Source organism: Triticum aestivum, chromosome 2A (assembly GCF_018294505.1).
Source record: "Triticum aestivum cultivar Chinese Spring chromosome 2A, IWGSC CS RefSeq v2.1, whole genome shotgun sequence".
NCBI classification, from domain to species: domain Eukaryota; kingdom Viridiplantae; phylum Streptophyta; class Magnoliopsida; order Poales; family Poaceae; genus Triticum; species Triticum aestivum.
In genome coordinates, this window is record NC_057797.1 from 708,564,557 (window position 1) to 708,583,867 (window position 19,311).

A 19,311-nucleotide genomic window follows, 5' to 3' on the forward strand; every position below is an offset into this window, starting at 1 on the left:
TTTCGGTCTTCTGTTCGAGGGATTGTTCATCGACGGTTCGAGGGACTTCAAGTACGACCTACTCCGACTCGTCTTCTTCCCCTGCAACTCAGAGTTGGTAACGATCTGATCCAAACCGTTATTGCATCTTCATAGTGTACGTGGTTGATCGTAGGGCGATTTTTTTGTTTTCTACTATGTTTCCCAACAGGAAGCCCTAGCAGCATTCCGCCTAAACGTTTACAATTAAGGGGTTATTAGGGAAGTCTACAGTCAACGTCTGAGGATGTTCGCCAAACTCTCTGACCTAATGAAAAACTATTGCACCACGGAGGACGCTTGCTTAGCCAAACAATGGCACTGAGACCCTAGCTCGGAATTATCTGAAGTTGAAGGGGAGGTCACGCGCCCCCATTGCAACCGGTGGCCCAAGCACAACGGCATCGATATTCAAGGTGAGCAACTTTGATACGTCCATTTTGCATTATTTTTTCCTATTGTTATTTATATTGTTTTGAAGAGATATTCCATATTATGATGCAATTCTAATGTCTTTTCTCTCTTAAAATGCAAGATATATTAAAAGAGGGAGATTACCGGTAGCTGGAATACTGACCTGAAAAAGCTACTCCACATATAGCAATTCTCCAGAGCTGAAAATAATGTGCAAATTTAGGGAGATTTATTTTGAAATATATAAAAAAAATACTAAAAATAAAGAAGTACCGGAGAAGACCCTCGCTGGGTCCACAAGCCAGGGGGCGTGCACTACCTCCAGTATGTTGCTTTCACCTGGCTAAGAAAAAAAAACAAAAAAATGAAAATACTCTCATTCTCTCACCCACATGTTGTCGTTTTTTAGATGGAACACTGCTATTCCATACACTATACTGGTCTAGTCTAAATGCTGGCCTCGCAAACACTTACATCATTTGGGATGTCGTCAGTCCATAACACCCGGTCAACAGCATGGCGAGCGCCAAAAGCAGCTAAAGCATGTGCTAGCTTATTACACGCCCTTGGGGCGAAAGAAAAGAGTACATGATTAAAATTGAATCGGGCGAAGTCACGGATTTCTCTAAAGAGGACTAGAGGAGACCTTCAACTGCCAAGTCTGAGTCCTTGCCCCGAAGCGCTCTGACCAACTCCTGGCAATCCAGCTCAACCTGGATGTTTGTCATGCCACAATTTGCTGCCGCCAGAGCAGCCGCGCAAGCTTCAGCTTCCGCCTAAATTATTGTCGCAACATTGTGGAGACGGCCGGCTCTAGAACCTCGTACATCGTCCGAGTGGTCCGGGATAACGAAGCCCGATCCACCAGTCCTAGTAGACGCAAAGAACGCCCCATCACAATGAATCTTCCGCCAATCTGCCTCAGGACTCCTCCATTGCTGCTCCCGTTGCGCTGGTGGTTCAGGGCAAGGTTGTTTGCAGAGTAGTGAAGCTTCCATGGCCCAATAATTTATCTCAGCTGGCAGGCCATCCACTGATCATTTGCGCTAACTGGCGTTTATTTTATTTCTCCAGGTCCACCATCTCCGCAAGAGGCATGCAACAAGTACTTTTTTATTCTCTGGTAGCCGGAGGGTTACTAGCATCACCTCCATTGCATTACTGCACGCACACATCTGCTCTCGGATGTCCTCCAGTTGCAGTGATCGCCAAATGGGTTTGACAAGCTTACAACGAAGAAATAGGTGCCCACCGTCCTCATCCAATCTCTTGTAGCACACACAGCAGGTGTCACAGTCAACACCCCCGCGTTTCAAATTCAGCTTCAGGGGTAGACTATTATGTGCAAACTGCCATATAAATTGTTGAATTTTTGGCTGGCAAGGCAGGGCCCAAATCTCCTTCCAGTCCCAGCCATACTAGTGCGGGCTGGGTGACTCTGGCTAGTCTTTGTCTTTCTTCTGTACATATAGCTTATAGGCTGACCTAACAGCTGGCCCTTACTGTCATACTCATAATCATCCTGGACTTGGGTTGCCAAGTTAATCCTTGCTTCCTCCGCAATGAATATGTCCCTTACAAGGGTCTCATCCCACTCATGGGTATCCGGGTCCACAAGCTCACAAACTCTGGTTAGCAAGCATCTTCCACGAGGGGTCTTTGGAGTTCGTACACCATCCCTGTTCAGCCATGGGTCGGACCAGATATTAATCGAAGCTCCATCTCCCACACGGAATATGAGGCCTTCTTTCAACAGTTTCACACCCGTAAGATGCTACGCCATGTATAAGTGAGTTCGTACACCATCCTTGTTCATCCATGGGCCGGACCAGATATTGATCGAAGCTCCATCACCCACACGGAATATGATGCCTTCTTTCAACGGTTTCACACCCCGCAAGATGCTACGCCATGTATAAGAGATGCCTGGGTGTGGCACTGCATTAAGAATGGTGGTGTTTTGGAAGTATCTCGCCTTCAGCATTTTGGCACACACAGAGTCCGGATTGGACAGCATGCGCCAAGCCTGCTGGGCCAGCATAGCGAGATTAAAACCATATATATATATATATCCCGGAAGCCCATCCCGCCATCCTTCTTCGGCTTAGTCAGCGGTTCCCAACTCAACCAGTGCATCGTATTATTTTTCTCTTGCTTAGCCCACCAGAACCCACATATCATCATCCCAATCTCTTCGCACAAAGGCTTGGTAAGGTCAAAGCATGGCATTGCAAAGGTCGGAATCGCTTGTGCACATGCTTTTATAAGAAAATCCTTTCCCATCTTTGATAGTAATCTCTCTTGCCATCCCTGTATTTTATGCCATATCATGTCCTTTAAATATTAAAATTTGCTTTCTAGGTTGACCAACATATACTGGGAGTCCCAAATACCTCTCAGTCCAAGCTTTAACCCTAATAAGTAGAGCGTCCAACACCTCTCTCCTTTTGCTTCTCTTGTGTTCTTGCTAAACATTACCGACGACTTCTTATAATTCACAACCTGTCCTGAGCAAACCTCATACAATTTTAGTACATGTTGCAGAGACATAACACTCTCACGGTTAGCTTTCATGAGTACTAGGGAGTCATCCACAAACAAAAGATGGTTAGATCTTGGAGCAGCGTTGCAAATCCGAATTCCAGTCAAATCTCCATCCACTTCCGTCCTATTCAACAGTGATGAAAATCCTTACGCACATATGAGGAACAAATAGGGGGATAGTGGGTCCCGTTGTCTCAACCCTTGCTGTGGTACAATCACTTCTATGCACTCCCCATTGACCTTGACTCTATATGACACCGAAGATACACATAACATGATACAGTTTATCCATTGCTCATTGAACCCCAACTTGTACATCATCTTCTAAAAAATGGCACTCAACACGGTCATAAGCTTTGCTCATATCCAACTTCATAGCTGCATACCCTTTTTGGCCCCTCGTCTTCCTCTTCATATAGTGTGTGCACTCGTGGGCTGGGAGTATATTGTGTGTAATGAGTCGCCCGGGCACAAATGCACTTTGATTTGGGGAGATGATGTCTGGTAGAATTTGTTTCAAGCGATTGGCCAGGACTTTGGAGATTAACTTATAAACCACGTTGCACAGGCTGATCGGCCTTAGATCCTTCATGCTTTCGGGATTATTTACTTTTGGGATGAGTACTACGCAAGTCTCATCCCATCACTCTAGCATAGGGCCGCCGTTCAGCACATTCAACACTTCTGCCACAATGTTGTCTCGCGCCACATCCCAGCACTGCTTATAAAAAACTGAGGGCATACCATCAGGGCCATGAGTTTCAAGTCACCAATGCTCTGTAGGGCTTTGAAAATTTCCTCCCAGGTATATTCTCTCTGGAGGAGCTCATTCATACTCGGGGTAACACGTGGCTCAATACAAGCCAGCAACTCATCCTGCCTAGCACCTGTAGGTGAAATGAAGAGGTTCAGAAAATAATTAGTAACAACTTCTTTCAAATCCTCCTCCTTGTCAACAATAGTACCATCCTCCCTCCGCAACGTCCTGGTTTTATTTCTTGTTCTTCTTCTTCTTCTTCTTCTTCTTCTTCTTCTTCTTCTTCTTCTTCTTCTTCTTCTTCTTCTTCTTCTTCTTCTTCTTCTTCTTCTTTCCAAGGCTACATCATGGAAAAACTTTGTATTTCTGTCTCCTCTCATTAACCAATTGACATGAGATTGTTGCTTCCAGTATGTTTCCAGCTGCTCTTCTAGTTGGTTCAGCTTGAAGCGAAGTACGCCCTCCCGCCTAACCTGCGCCTCGCTGATTTCTTTCCTCCTCACCACTTCCAGTTCCTTCTTGACCCGATGTATGCGTTTCTCCAGATCACCCAATACATTCCTGCTCCAGTCTATTAGCTCTCGCATTACGCCTCTCATCGCCCGCGCCACCTCCTTTCCTTCCAACATAGTCTCCCTTTCCCATGCATTCTTCACTATCTCCTTGCATCCTTCCTCCTCTAGCTAGCCACCCTCAAACCTTGGGTAGTTTGCTCGTTCTACCCACGTCTAACAGCTGCTGCACCTGCTGTATCAATTATGATCGACCCGTGGTATGAATGGCGGGGGTCGCCATTTATGACACGGTGAACCGGTCGCACCAAGCCTGAGAAGCAACAACTCTATCAATCCTTTATTTTATATACTTATCAGCTGTATGACTATTGTTCCTCCAGGTGAACATATCTCCCACAAAGCCAAGGTCTCCCAACTCGCAAAATTCCAATGCCTCCTTAAATCTTTCCATGTACACTTGACTCCTTGGCACACTGCCTTCTTTTCCCCATTCATGCAACACTTCATTGAAATCACCAGCACAAAGCCATGGTATATGGTTCAGATGTTTCAGAGTTCTTAGGAGCCTCCATGTCTTATGTTTCTCCTGCATCTTTGGTTCACCATAGATGCCCGTAAACCTCCACTTGAAACCATCCTCTTCGGTTATCTCATAATCAATATGGTATTTGGACATAAAACCCACAACTCTCAAGTTAACATCCTTCTTCCAGAACATCGCTAATCCACCGCTTTGGCCCTCACAGTTTTTCGCTATCATGCATGTCATATTCATCTTCCACCTCAACCACTTCAACCTTCTTTGCTCCATATTTGTCTCCGACAAGAACAGAACATCGGGGTCCTCCTTCTTCTGGAGTTCCAGAAGACTGCGAATCGCTGGGCCATTACTCAAACACCGGCAATTCCAGGCGATTAGCCTCATTTGTCCCCACAGGGCTGTCCAGGCAGCCCCATGACATCGGTTGTAGCATGATGCAGCTTGAACTATGTCGGTATTTCCCCAAAGAGGAAGGGATGATGCAGCACAACTACGGTAGGTATTCCCCCCCAGTGATGAGACCAAGGTTATCGAACCAGTAGGAGAACCACACAACACCATGTAAACAGCTCCTGCACACAAAGAACAAATACTTGCAACCCGACGTAAGAGAGGGGTTGTCAATCTCTCATGGGTAAAAAGATAGGTAAAATTGTAGTAGATTAGATAAATAGATCTTGCGGGAACGCGTGATAGAATAAATAAATAAAAATTGCAGCATGGTATTTTTGAATTAATAAATCTAAAAATAAAAGCAAATACAAATAGATCGTGAAGGCAAATATAATAAAGAAGAGACCCCGGGGCCGTAGATTTCACTAGTGGCTTCTCTCGAGAAAATAGCATACGGTGGGTAAACAAATTACTATTGGGAAATTGATAGAACTTCAAATAATTATGACGATATCCAGGCAATGATCATTATATAGGCATCATATCCAAGATTAGTAGACCGACTCCTGTCTGCATCTACTACTATTACTCCACACATCGACCACTATCCAGCATGCATCTAGTGTATTAAGTTCATGGAGAAATGGAGTAGTGCAATAAGAACGATGACATGATGTAGACAAGATCTATTTATGTAGAAACAGACCCCATCTTGTTATCCTTAATAGCAACGATACATATGTGTTGTTTCCCCTTATGTCACTAGGATCAAGCACCGTAAGATCGAACCCATCACAAAGCACCTCTTCCCATGGCAAGAAAAATTGATCTAGTTGGCCTAACTAAACCAAAGTTTCGAAGAAGAAATACGAGGCTATAAGTAATCATGCATATAAGAGATCAAAGAAACTCAAATAACTTTCATGGATAAAAACATAGATCTGGTCATAAACTCAAAGTTCATCGGATCAACACACCACAAAAAGAGTTACATCAAATAGATCTCCAAGAGACCATTGTATTGAGAATCAAGAGAGAGAGAGAGACAGGAAGCCATCTAGCTACTAACTACGGATCCGAAGGTCTACAAAGGACTATTCACGCATCATCGGAGAGGCACCAATGAGGATGATGAACCCCTCCGTGATGGTGTCTAGATTGGATCTGGTGGTTCTGGAACTTGCGGCGGCTGGAATTGATTTTCGTCGACTCCCCTAGGGTTTCTGGAATATTGGGGTATTTGTAGAGCAAAGAGGCGATGCGGGAGGCCACCGAGGTGGGCACAACCCACCTGGGCGCGCCCAGGTGTGCCTTGGTGGGTTGTGCCCCCTCGGGGCACCACAGGTGCTTCTCCGGCCCATTGGGTGTCTTATGGTCCATAAAAATTCCACAAAAAGTTTTGCTGCATTTGGACTCCGTTTGATATTGATTTCCTGCGATGTAAAACACAAGCAAAAAAACAGCAACTGGCACTGGGAACTATGTCAATAGGTTAGTACCAAAAATAATGTAAATGATTACAAAATGATTGTAAAACATCCAAGAATGATAATATAATAGCATGGAACAATAACAAATTATAGATACGTTGGAGACGTATCAACATCCCCAAGCTAAATTCCTGCTCGTCCTCAAGTAGGTAAATGATAAAAACATAATTTTTAATGTGGAATGCCGCCTAACATGTTCATCACATATTCTTTCTTTTATAGCATGGACAATTGGACTTTTATATGGTTCAAAGCAATTGGACTTTAATACTCAAGCATATCAACAAACAACCATGTCTTTCAAAATATCCCTGGCCTATTATGCTGAATCATTGATCCATTCATGAAACACACTTGCATATTAGCTACACCCAATGCTCAAGTAAGATCATAGTGCCTCTTAGTTGGTGCTTTATAAGAGAAGATGGAGACTCAAGTAAAAATAAAAATTGCATAAAGTAAATAGAAAGGCCCTTCGCGGAGGGAAGTAAGGATTTGTAGAGGTGCCAGAGCTCAAAGCGAAAAAGATAGAGATAAAACATTTTGGGTGACATGCTTTTCCTGTCAACGAAAACGATCGAGTAGTTGCCAATACTTTCCATGCTAGATATATCATAGGCGGTTCCCAAACAGAAAATAAAGTTTATTCCTTTTTCTACCATACTTTCACTTTCCATGGCTAAACGTATCCACGGGTGCCTTCCATACCAACACTTTCCAAGGAATTTATTATTTGACAACATAAAGTAAATTCATTTTTCATTTCGGGACTGGGCATCCCTAATACCTTTGTCGTACTCTCATGTAATGACAAGTGAATAAACACTCATCTTGAGAATAACACATCTGAAAGGATCGATATAGTTGACTAGAGGAGGGGGGGTGTGAATAGGCAACTAACAATTTTTAGCTTTTCTTTACCAATTTAAACTTTGCATCAAAGTAGGTTGTCTAGATATGCAACTAGGTGAGCAACCTATATGATGCACAAAGAACAAGTACGCAAGCAAGCAAGGGACACACCACGAATAAGCTTGCACAAGTAAAGGCACGAGATAACCAAGAGTGGAGCCGGTGAAGACGAGGATGTGTTATCGAAGTTCCTTCCTTTTGCGGGGATGTACGTCTCTGTTGGAGCGGTGTGGAGGCACAATGCTCCCCAAGAAGCCACTAGGGCCACCGTATTCTCCTCACGCCCTCACACAATGCGAGATGCCGTGATTCCACTATTGGTTCCCTTGGAGGCGGCGACCGGAACTTTAAAAACAAGGTTGGGGCTATCTCCACAACTTAATTGGAGGGTCCCAACGATACCACAAAGCTTCACCACAATGGAATATGGCTTCGCGGTGACCTCAACCGTCTAGGGTGCTCAAACACCCAAGAGTAACAAGACCCGCAAGGGATGAGTGGGGGAATTAAATTTCTCTTGGTGGAAGTGTAGATCTAGTCCTTCTCAACCAATCCCTAGATAATCAACAAGTTTGATTGGCTAGGGAGAGAGATCGGGGGAAAATGGAGCTTGGAGCAATAATGGGGCTTGGGGATGGAAGAGATAGTCAACTCGGAGAAGAAGACACCCCTTGTATAGTGGAAGAACAAATCCAACCGTTATCCACCAACTCAGCCTGCGTGGCACGGTACTACCCCGCCGGGGACGCAGTACTACCACAAGGGCACACGGTACTACCGCTGTGCCCCGCGGTACTACCGCCCGAGCAGCAGAAACCAGAACAACCCTGAAGCTGTGAGGCAGAGGGCGGTAGAATCGCTGGCACGGTACTACCGCTCCCTCTTGCGGTACTACCGCAAGGCTGGGATGGTCCAGATATTGGGAAGGCACGGACATATAAAAATACATATGTGGCAACTTCCGCTGAGATGGGATCTATGCAAAAATCCGACACGGTAGTACTGCAAGCCAGGAGAGTTACTACCGCGCGGGGTGCGGATGTAAAAAATTGCATCCGCTCCTACTGCCATGCCAGCTGCTAAGCTTGGTCAAAGCGCACTGTACTACCGCATAGGGCGCGGATGTAAAAAATTACATCCACCCCTACTACCTCAATAGCAGCAGCTCGCGTGGTACTACCGCTCGAAGGAAGCGGTACTACCGTGGGCACTTGCGGTACTACCGCACCAGAGGCTGGTACTACCGCAAGGGCCTGCGGTACTACTGCTCCTAGGAGCAGTACTACCGCATGCCCTAGATCAGCAAACACAACATTTTTGCATAGACAAGAAAGGACGGAGGATGCTCCTGTTGGGGAACGTAGTAATTTCAAAAATTTTCCTACGCACACGCAAGATCATGGTGATGCATAGCAACGAGAGGGGAGAGTGTTGTCCACGTACCCTCGTAGACCGAAAGCGGAAGCGTTAGCACAACGTGGTTGATGTAGTCGAACGTCTTCACGATCCGACCGATCCAAGTACCGAACGCACGGTGCCTCCGAGTTCAGCACACGTTCAGCTCGATGACGTCCCGCGAACTCCGATCCAGCAGAGCTTCACGGGAGAGTTCCGTCAGCACGACGGCGTGGTGACAGTGATGATGTTGCTACCGACGCAGGGCTTCACCTAAGCACCGCTATGATATGACCGAGGTGGAATATGGTGGAGGGGGGCACCGCACACGGCTGGGAGAGATCAACTTGTGTGTATAGAGGTGCCCCCTGCCCCTGTATATAAATGAGCAAGGGGGGAGGCCGGCCGACCCTCTATGGGCGCGCCAGGAGGATGAGTCCTCCTCCTAGTAGGAGTAGGACTCCCCTTTCCTACTCCTACTAGGAGGAGGAAAGGAAGGAGGAGAAGGAGAAGGAAGGATGAAAGTACAACTATCCCTAGGTGGTTTTGGTAATTCATAACAACATATAGCTCATTGAGCTAATGCTATTCCAAGATGATTATTTCAGGAAAGCTCAATGATTGGCATGGCATGGATGTGAAAGTGGAACCCTCAAAATGCTAAGGACAATGGATTGGCTCAAGCTCAAAAGCTCAAGTCTCTTCATTTTATATTTTAGTGATCCAAGATCACATTGAGTCCATAGGAAAATCCAATACTATTAAGGAGGGATGAGGTGTTGCTTAATGAGCCTCTTGCTTCATGTGCTTAGTGATATTCTCCAAAAACCCTCAACTACTTTCCCATATCCACATATGACCTAAACTCTAAGCCAAACTCGGTTCTACCGATTCTTCCTATCCGGCGCCACCGAGTTTCACTTGTCATTAGCCACTGCCAAAACCTAGCAATTCGGTTCTACCGATAAGGATCTCGGTCCCACCGAGATGGGGTTGCAAACTCTCTGTTTCCCTTTCGTAACTTTTCGGTCCCACCGAAAGAGCGAATCGGTCCCACCGAGATTGCAATGTAAACTCAGTGTTTCCCCTTTGTAACTTTTCGGTCTCACCGAGTTCCACTCGGTCTCATCGAAAGAGCAAATCGGTCCCACCGAGTTTGCCTGACCAACTCTCTGGTTAGCTAATTACCAAATTCGGTCTCACCGAGTTTGTGTAATCGGTCTCACCGAGATTACGTTATGCCCAAACCTTAACCAAATCGGTCCTACCGAGTTGCATGTTAGTCCCACCGAAAATCTCTAACGGTCACTAGGTTTACATTTTCGGTCCGACCGAGTTTACTGATTCGGTCCCACTGAGATTGGAAAACTGTGTAACGGTTGGATTTTGTGTGAAGGCTATATATACCCCTCCACCTCCTTCCTCATTCGAGGAGAGAGCCATAAGAACACACACACCATTCCAACTCATATGTTCTGAGAGAGAACCACCTACTCATGTGTTGAGATCAAGACATTCCATTCCTACCATATGAATCTTGATCTCTAGCCTTCCCAAGTTGCTTTCCACTCAAATCTTCTTTCCACCAAATCCAAATCCTATGAGAGAGAGTTGAGTGTTGGGGAGACTATCATTTGAAGCACAAGAGCAAGGAGTTCATTACCTACACACCATTTGTTACTTCTTGGAGAGTGGTGTCTCCTAGATTGGCTAGGTGTCACTTGGGAGCCTCCGACAAGATTGTGGAGTTGAACCAAGGAGTTTGTAAGGGCAAGGAGATCGCCTACTTCGTGAAGATCTACCACTAGTGAGGCAAGTCCTTCGTGGGCGATGGCCATGGTGGGATAGACAAGGTTGCTTCTTCGTGGACCCTTTGTGGGTGGTTGCTTCTTCGTGGACCCTTCGTGGGTGGAGCCCTGTGTGGACTCGCGCAACCGTTGCCCTTGGGTGGAGCCTTGTGTGGACTCGCGCAACCGTTACCCTTCGTGGGTTGAAGTCTCCATCAACATGGATGTAGGATAGCACCACCTATCCGAACCACGGGAAAAACATCCGTGTCTTCAACAGGGTTTGAATTCTCCAAACCCTTCCCTTTACATTCTTGCAAGTTGCATGCTTTACTTTCCGCTGCCCATAAACTCTTTGCATGCTTGCTTGAATTGTGTGATGATTGCTTGACTTGTCCTAAAATCTGCCAAGAACTAAAATTGGGAAAAGGTTAAGTTTTTATTTGGTCAAGTAGTCTAATCACCCCCCTCTAGACATACTTCGATCCTACAAGTGGTATCAGAGCTTTGGTCTCCATTTGCTTGATCTCCATAGCTTTTGGTGGTCATAGCCTTGGTTTCACAACCTAGGAGAGTATGGCGTCTAGCGAGGGAAATTATCACCGTAGAGGTCCTTACTTTGATGGTACTAATTTTGCTAGTTGGAAGCATAAAATGAAAATGCATATTCTTGGACATAACCCCGCTGTTTGGGCTATTGTGTGTGTTGGTTTGCAAGGTGACTTCTTTGATGGGAGAGAACCAAACCGTGAAGCTACTGCGGATGAGTTGAAGATGTTGCAATACAATGCTCAAGCTTGTGATATTCTCTTCAACGGATTATGCCCAGAAGAATTCAACAAAATCAGCCCCCTTGAGAATGCAAAGGAAATTTGGGACACTTTGATTGATATGCATGAAGGTACCGACTCCGTCAAGGAATCCAAGTTGGATGTGCTTCAAAGCCAACTTGACAAGTTCAAGATGAAGGATGGTGAAGGTGTCGCTGAAATGTACTCTAGGCTTGCTCTCATCACAAATGAGATTGCCGGCTTAGGAAGTGAAGAGATGACCGATAGATTCATCATCAGGAAGATCCTAAGAGCCTTGGATGGAAAATATGATACCGTGTGCACATTGATCCAAATGATGCCCAATTACAAAGATCTCAAGCCAACGGAAGTGATTGGAAGAATTGTTGCTCATGAGATGTCACTTAAGGATAAAGAGGAACTTCACAACAAGTCAAGTGGTGCCTATAAAGCCTCATGTGAATCCCCTACATCATCAAGTGAGAAACAAGACTTCAATGAAGAATTGAGCTTAATGGTGAAGAACTTCAACAAGTTCTACAAGAGTAGAAGCAAAGATAGAAGCTCCAAGTCAAGGTCCTACAATGAAAAAAGATCTTCTAGTCGAGAGAGAAACTGTTACAATTGTGGAAGACCCGGACACTATTCCAACGAGTGTACGGCTCCCTACAAGAGAAGAGAAGATTCTCCAAAAAGAAGAAGCAAAGGATCACCACCAAGAGAGAGAAGGAGTAGAGATGATCGTTATGAACGAAGATACTCACGGAGAAGCAAGGATTCGGAAAGGAAGGAAAAATCATCAAGGAGCTACACAAGACGAAGACATCAAGCTCATGTTGGTGAATGGGTATCCGGCTCCGACTCCGACAGGCACTCCGAGATAAGTTATCACTCCGACTCCGAAGATACTCAAGATGAAGGTGTTGCCGGTCTAGCACTTGTGTCAACCAACTCCTACGACATATTTGACTCACCAAATGAAGGAATTGGAAGATGCTTCATGGCCAAAGGTCCTAAGGTAACACACCCCGAGTATGTTGATTTCAATAGTGATGAAGATGACTTGTTAGGTGATGATTTGCTTGGTGACAACTCTAGTGATGAATACTATGATGAAAGACCAATTAATCATGCTAATCAAGATAAAACGAATGACAATGATAAGGAGAAGATTAAGGCTCTAACTAAAGAACTAAAAACTCTTAAGTTAGCTCATGACACTATCTTCGAAGATCATCGAGAACTTTTAAGAGCTCATGAGAAGCTACGCTTTGAAAAGCTCAATCTTGAGCAAGAGCATGAGTTCTTAAGGGCAATAAATGATGATCTCCGCAAGAAAAGTTCTTCTTACATTGCCAAGCATTTACTCTTATCCACTTACATGCCTCAAGTCAAATCTAACAAGAAAGATTCTTCCGCTAGTAGTAACAATGATCATGCTAAATCCAATATTGTTGCTTCTAGTAGTTCTCTTGATTCCACTAATGATTCTCTTAGCCAAGTTACACTTGAGCAAGAAAATAGCTTATTGAAGGGAATTATAGAGAAAGGAGTGTACAAAAGCCTTGCCGGGAGTAAGCAATTTGAGGAAATTGTGCGCAAGCAAGGAATGCACCGGAAGAATCAAGGTATTGGTTTTGAACGAAAGTTCAATGCCAATGGAGTTGAATGGGAAGAAGATCAATACCCCACGACAAAGTTTGTCCCTGAACAAGAGAAGTTTTTCAAGGGGACACAAGCTCAAGATGATCTTCCACCACAAGACTACGAGCAAAAAGGCAAGAACAAGCTTCAAGAGGAAATTGATGCATTTGAAGAAGCTCCTAAGACCTTAGTCAAGTGGATTCCCAAGACTACTTCAAGGTCCACTTCATCAAGTACGACTACAACTCCAAGGATTCCCATCAAGATGATGTGGATCCAAAAGAAGAAGAACTAGAAAGTTCTTGAGGGTGACTCCGCCAACATACTTCACTCTTATCATTTTGGCAAGAACAAGTGCAATCAACTTCCACATCTTGCACTAGTTCAAGGAGTCACAAACCCTCTTGTTGGTAAGACAAGGGACAAGGTAACCTAAAAGTTTTCATGGACATCATCTTTTGTGTGCATTTCGGTCCTACTGAGATCATTAAGTTGATCTAAGTTTTCAATCTCGGTGCAACCGATTTGAACCTTTCGGTCTCACCGAGTTTCAGTAACTGCACGCAGTTATGAATCTCGGTGCCACCGAGTTGTTCAACTCGGTCACACCGACAGGGTCGGGCTATATATAGTCACGGGCAAAATTTGGAAATTTCTCCGAACCCCTTCGCCCGCGCGATAGCCTGCTCTGCCCCCGAGGTCTCCGGATCATCTTCTCGCCGCCAGCAGCCTCTAGTCGCTGGTCTCCGTCGCCGTCAACGGGATTTCTGCCCAGCCGTTGCTGCCGTAGCAAGTCCCCGCCGAACTAGGGTATGGACTTGATCTTTGTGCTATTCCTCAATCTGATTCCTAGCACATTGTGATCACATTGTTTCTGGCCACGTTTGATAAACTTCTATCCAGTCAAAACGCTCATAGATTAGGTTTGATTTGAAAATTCTAGGTTTAGGTTTCTGCCGAAACCATCTCGGACCCACCGAGTTGAAAAACTCGGTCCCACCGATTTGGCTTATGCCATTGCACAAGTAAAACTCGGTCTGACCGAGAATTACTATCGGTGTGACCGATTTTTGAACTCAGTGAAACCCTAGCAGTCTCGGTGCCACCGAACTGTGACTCGGTCTGACCGAGTTTACTAGTTTAGGTTCCAAAACTGCTTCGGTATCACCGAGTTTGAAAATCGGTAGATCCGAGATGATTTCAGTGGGAAACTAAAACTAAGTTTTTGGATCATTCTTTTTGCAAAAATCTCTGCATTTTGTGATGCTCACCCACTCTATCTCCTCTATAATCTATTCACAGGGTCAGCAGTCAGTTTGCAACATGTCAGACCAGAGTGACAGCCAAAACTTGTCAGAGCAGCAAGTGCAGTTGAGTGAGGGCACTAGCCCCTGAAGTTCCTCAGATGATGGCAGCAGGAGCACACCCAGCAACCTGCCTAAAGCTGCCACGAGACAAAGGAAGAAGAAAACCTCAGATTCTGAAGATGAGGACTATGTGGCAGAGGAAGAGGCCACCTCCAAGAGAGTTGAGCCAGCTCAAGGCTCAAAGCCAGGCCTGAAAATCAAGAGGCCAGCAGGCAGGCAACCCATGTCAAAGGCTAGAGCCTCAACTAAGAAGCCTGCTCCCATTGAGCCCGTTGCAGCTGAGGGCAAGAAGAGGAAAGAAAGAGTGAAGAAGACTGTAGCCAGAGTGCTTGGGAAAGCCTCCATCATGGTAGAAGAGGAGGAGGAAGAAGAGGCAGCTGCACCAGCGCCCAAGGCAGCCAAACTCATAGGAGATGCCATAAGGTCAGGGGGAGCTGCATCCAAGCCCAAGGAAGCACCTAAGGCTGCATCTAAGCCTAAGAGTGCACCAAAGAGAAACACAAGAAGCATCCCAGCCACTGAGAAGAACAAGGCCCCAGTACCCGAGACTGTTGCAGAGGAAGAGGAAGAGAGTGTCCTTTGGAAGCTCAAGCCCAAGATCCCAGACCACAACGATGCTCATCCTGTGGCTGAGGATATGAAGCTCAGGAGAGACTCAGGGCTCAGGAAGTGGAGAGAAGCAGATCCATATGCTTCTAGGAGAAGGACTGCAGTGGACTACATATTTCATACCAAGGAGCAACAAGATTTCTATGAGACAGTGCTACTTGACAAGAAGCCAATCGTATGTGACATGAGATGGGTCGACTGGACCTATATCAAGGACAATGAAGAGTACTACCCAGGAGTTCAGGACAGCTTCAAGGCGTGTGGAGTAGAGGACTTTGTTGGGCAGAAGCTCACAAAGTGGAACGAGGAACTCATCATGCAGTTCTACTCCACAGCTCACTTTTATCCAGATGGGAGGATTACATGGATGTCTGAGGGTATGAGGTACCACTCTACTGTTGAGGAATGGGCGAAGCTGATCAATGCCCCAGAGGAGCAAGCAGATGACTTGGACATTTATGCCAAGAAAAAGATGGACCACAACTCCATGTCCAACATGTACAAGGAGATTCCGAATGAAGCACTTGACACGTTCAAGTTTGGCTCAGTGCATTATCTGCTCTCAGAATTGCCTACGATCAACTGGATCCTTAGGCACACCCTTCTGCCCAAGTCTGGAGATCACAAGATGATCAGAGGTCACGCAATCAATTTGCTTCATGTTTTTGACGTGCCTCAAAAATTGAAAGTTATGAGCCTCCTAGTGGAAACGATCAAAAGGACTGCGGCAGATCAGAAGAGGAGCTGTGGATATGCCCCTCAGATTCAGGAGCTCATCAACTCCAAGATGGGCACGGGCGTATATTTGTTGGATAAGGAACACCTGCCCATCCGTCCAGATTTCGAGAACAATGAAGTTGTGATGACAGAGAATGAACCATCATCTGCCCATGCACAAGCTCAGAAGGAGAAGGCGAAGAAGGAGAAAGCTGCCAGGATGCCTACTCAAGCGGAGGCATCTGATTACTTCCTGAAAACCAAACAAGAGCAGCTCAGTTACTTGATTGCGTCCACCCTGCGGATTGAGCAGAGTATAGCCACCCTGACTCAGAACCAGGCGAGCTTAGAGAGGATCATGGAACAAAGATTCTATGACTTGGACATCAAGGTGACAGAGATACAGACTGCCGTGGAGCAGCTCCAGGACGACATGAATGAGAGGAGAGGCAGGACCATGACTCATGCTTTTGCGAGGGTGCCACGAGGTCCGAGGTCGTATGCACTGCCAGTTGCTGACACCAGAGCTACAACGTCTGCACCAGCCACAGCCTCCGTTCCACCAGCTCCAGCATCCACTTCAGCCTCGACTCCGACCACGTCTACCAAAGGCTTTGTCCTTGGAGTGCTCCGGACTCCACCACCACCAGAAGATCAAGCCTGAGCGTCAATCTAGTGCTATGCATTTTCTAGGAACTTTTTGGTAACTTGTTGCCAAAGGGGGAGAAGATGTATAGATCATAGGCTTCGAGAGAGAGAGAGTGTTGCTTTTTTCTCTCTTGCTTTATTTGGTGGTTTTTCGAACTTGTTTGCTTTTGAGTGCTTGAGATACTATGCTTATGAGACATTGATGATCATGTGTTTGATCATAAGCTACACTTAATGCTTGCTTAATGCTATTATCCTATCTATCTTGTGTGATCATTTATTATTCTTGGTGATGAGTGCATGTATTTCATTCTTATCATTTTGAGCGCTCCACCAAGATGTATGTGACATGGAAGAGTAACCCATGACTCTAACTCTTTGTGCATTTGCAGTCCAAAGCAAATTTTAAATATGCACAAATTTAGGGGGAGCTCTTACTTATCACATACTTCTCAAAGCGACGATATATTTCATGCTTATTATCTTTTGTCGAAGCTTTGATCTATATGTTGTCATCAATTACCAAAAAGGGGGAGATTGAAAGTGCAACTATCCCTAGGTGGTTTTGGTAATTCATAACAACATATAGCTCATTGAGCTAATGCTATTCCAAGATGATTATTTCAGGAAAGCTCAATGATTGGCATGGCATGGATGTGAAAGTGGAACCCTCAAAATGCTAAGGACAATGGATTGGCTCAAGCTCAAAAGATCAAGACTCTTCATTTTATATTTTAGTGATCCAAGATCACATTGAGTCCATAGGAAAAGCCAATACTATTAAGGAGGGATGAGGTGTTGCTTAATGAGCCTCTTGCTTCATGTGCTTAGTGATATGCTCCAAAAACCCTCAACTACTTTCCCATATCCACATATGACCTAAACTCTAAGCCAAACTCGGTTCTACCGATTCTTCCTATCCGGCGCCACCGAGTTTCACTTGTCATTAGCCACTGCCAAACCCTAGCAATTCGGTTCTACCGATAAGGATCTCGGTCCCACCGAGATGGGGTTGCAAACTCTCTGTTTCCCTTTCGTAACTTTTCGGTCCCACCGAAAGAGCGAATCGGTCCCACCGAGATTGCAATGTAAACTCAGTGTTTCCCCTTTGTAACTTTTCGGTCTCACCGAGTTCCACTCGGTCTCACCGAAAGAGCAAATCGGTCCCACCGAGTTTGCCTGACCAACTCTCTGGTTAGCTAATTACCAAATTCAGTCTCACCGAGTTTGTGTAATCGGTCTCACCGAGATTAAGTTATGCCCAAACCCTAACCGAATCGGTCCTACAGAGTTGCATGTCAGTCCCACCAAAAATCTCTAACGGTCACTAGGTTTACATTTTTGGTCCGACCGAGTTTATTGATTCGGTCCCACCGAGATTGGAAAACTGTGTAACGGTTGGATTTTGTGTGGATGCTATATATACCCCTCCACCTCCTTCCTCATTCAAGGAGAGAGGCATCAGAACACACACACCATTCCAACTCATATGTTCTGAGAGAGAACCACCTACTCATGTGTTGAGATCAAGACATTCCATTCCTACCATATGAATCTTGATCTCTAGCCTTCCCAAGTTGCTTTCCACTCAAATCTTTTTTCCACCAAATCCAAATCCTATGAGAGAGAGAGTTGAGTGTTGGGGAGACTATCATTTGAAGCACAAAAGCAAGGAGTTCATTACCTACACACCATTTGTTACTTCTTGGAGAGTGGTGTCTCCTAGATTGGCTAGGTGTCACTTGGGAGCCTCCGACAAGATTGTGGAGTTGAACCAAGGAGTTTGTAAGGGCAAGGAGATCGCCTACTTCGTGAAGATCTACCGCTAGTGAGGCAAGTCCTTCGTGGGCGATGGCCATGGTGGGATAGACAAGGTTGCTTCTTCGTGGACCCTTTGTGGGTGGTTGCTTCTTCGTGGACCCTTCGTGGGTGGAGCCCTGTGTGGACTCGCGCAACCGTTGCCCTTGGGTGGAGCCCTGTGTGGACTCGCGCAACCGTTACCCTTCGTGGGTTGAAGTCTCCATCAACGTGGATGTAGGATAGCACCACCTATCCGAACCACGGGAAAAACATCCGTGTCTTCAACAGCGTTTGAATTCTCCAAACCCTTCCCTTTACATTCTCGCAAGTTGCATGCTTTACTTTCCGCTGCCCATAAACTCTTTGCATGCTTGCTTGAATTGTGTGATGATTGCTTGACTTGTCCTAAAATCTGCCAAGAACTGAAATTGGGAAAAGGTTAAGTTTTTATTTGGTCAAGTAGTCTAATCACCCCCCTCTAGACATACTTCGATCCTACAAAGGAGAAGGAGGAAAAAGAGGAAAGGGGGGCCGGCCCCCTAGTCCAATTCGGTTTGGGCTAGGGGGGCCGCGCGCCCTGCCTCCTCTCTTCCACCACTTGGCCCATGAGGCCCATTACTTCTTCCTCGTATTCCCGTAACTCCCCGGTACCCCCGAAAATACCCGAATCACTTGGAACCTTTCCGATGTCCGAATATAGTCGTCCAATATATCGATCTTTATGCCTCGACCATTTCAAGACTCCTCGTCATGTCCCCGATCTCATCCGGGACTCCGAACTCCTTCGGTACATCAAAACTCATAAACTCATAATATATCTATCATCGAAACCTTAAGCGTGCGGACCCTACGGGTTCGAGAACAATGTAGACATGACCGAGACACGTCTCCGGTCAATAACCAATAACGGAACCTGGATGCTCATATTGGCTCCCACATATTCTACGAAGATCTTTATCGGTCAAACCG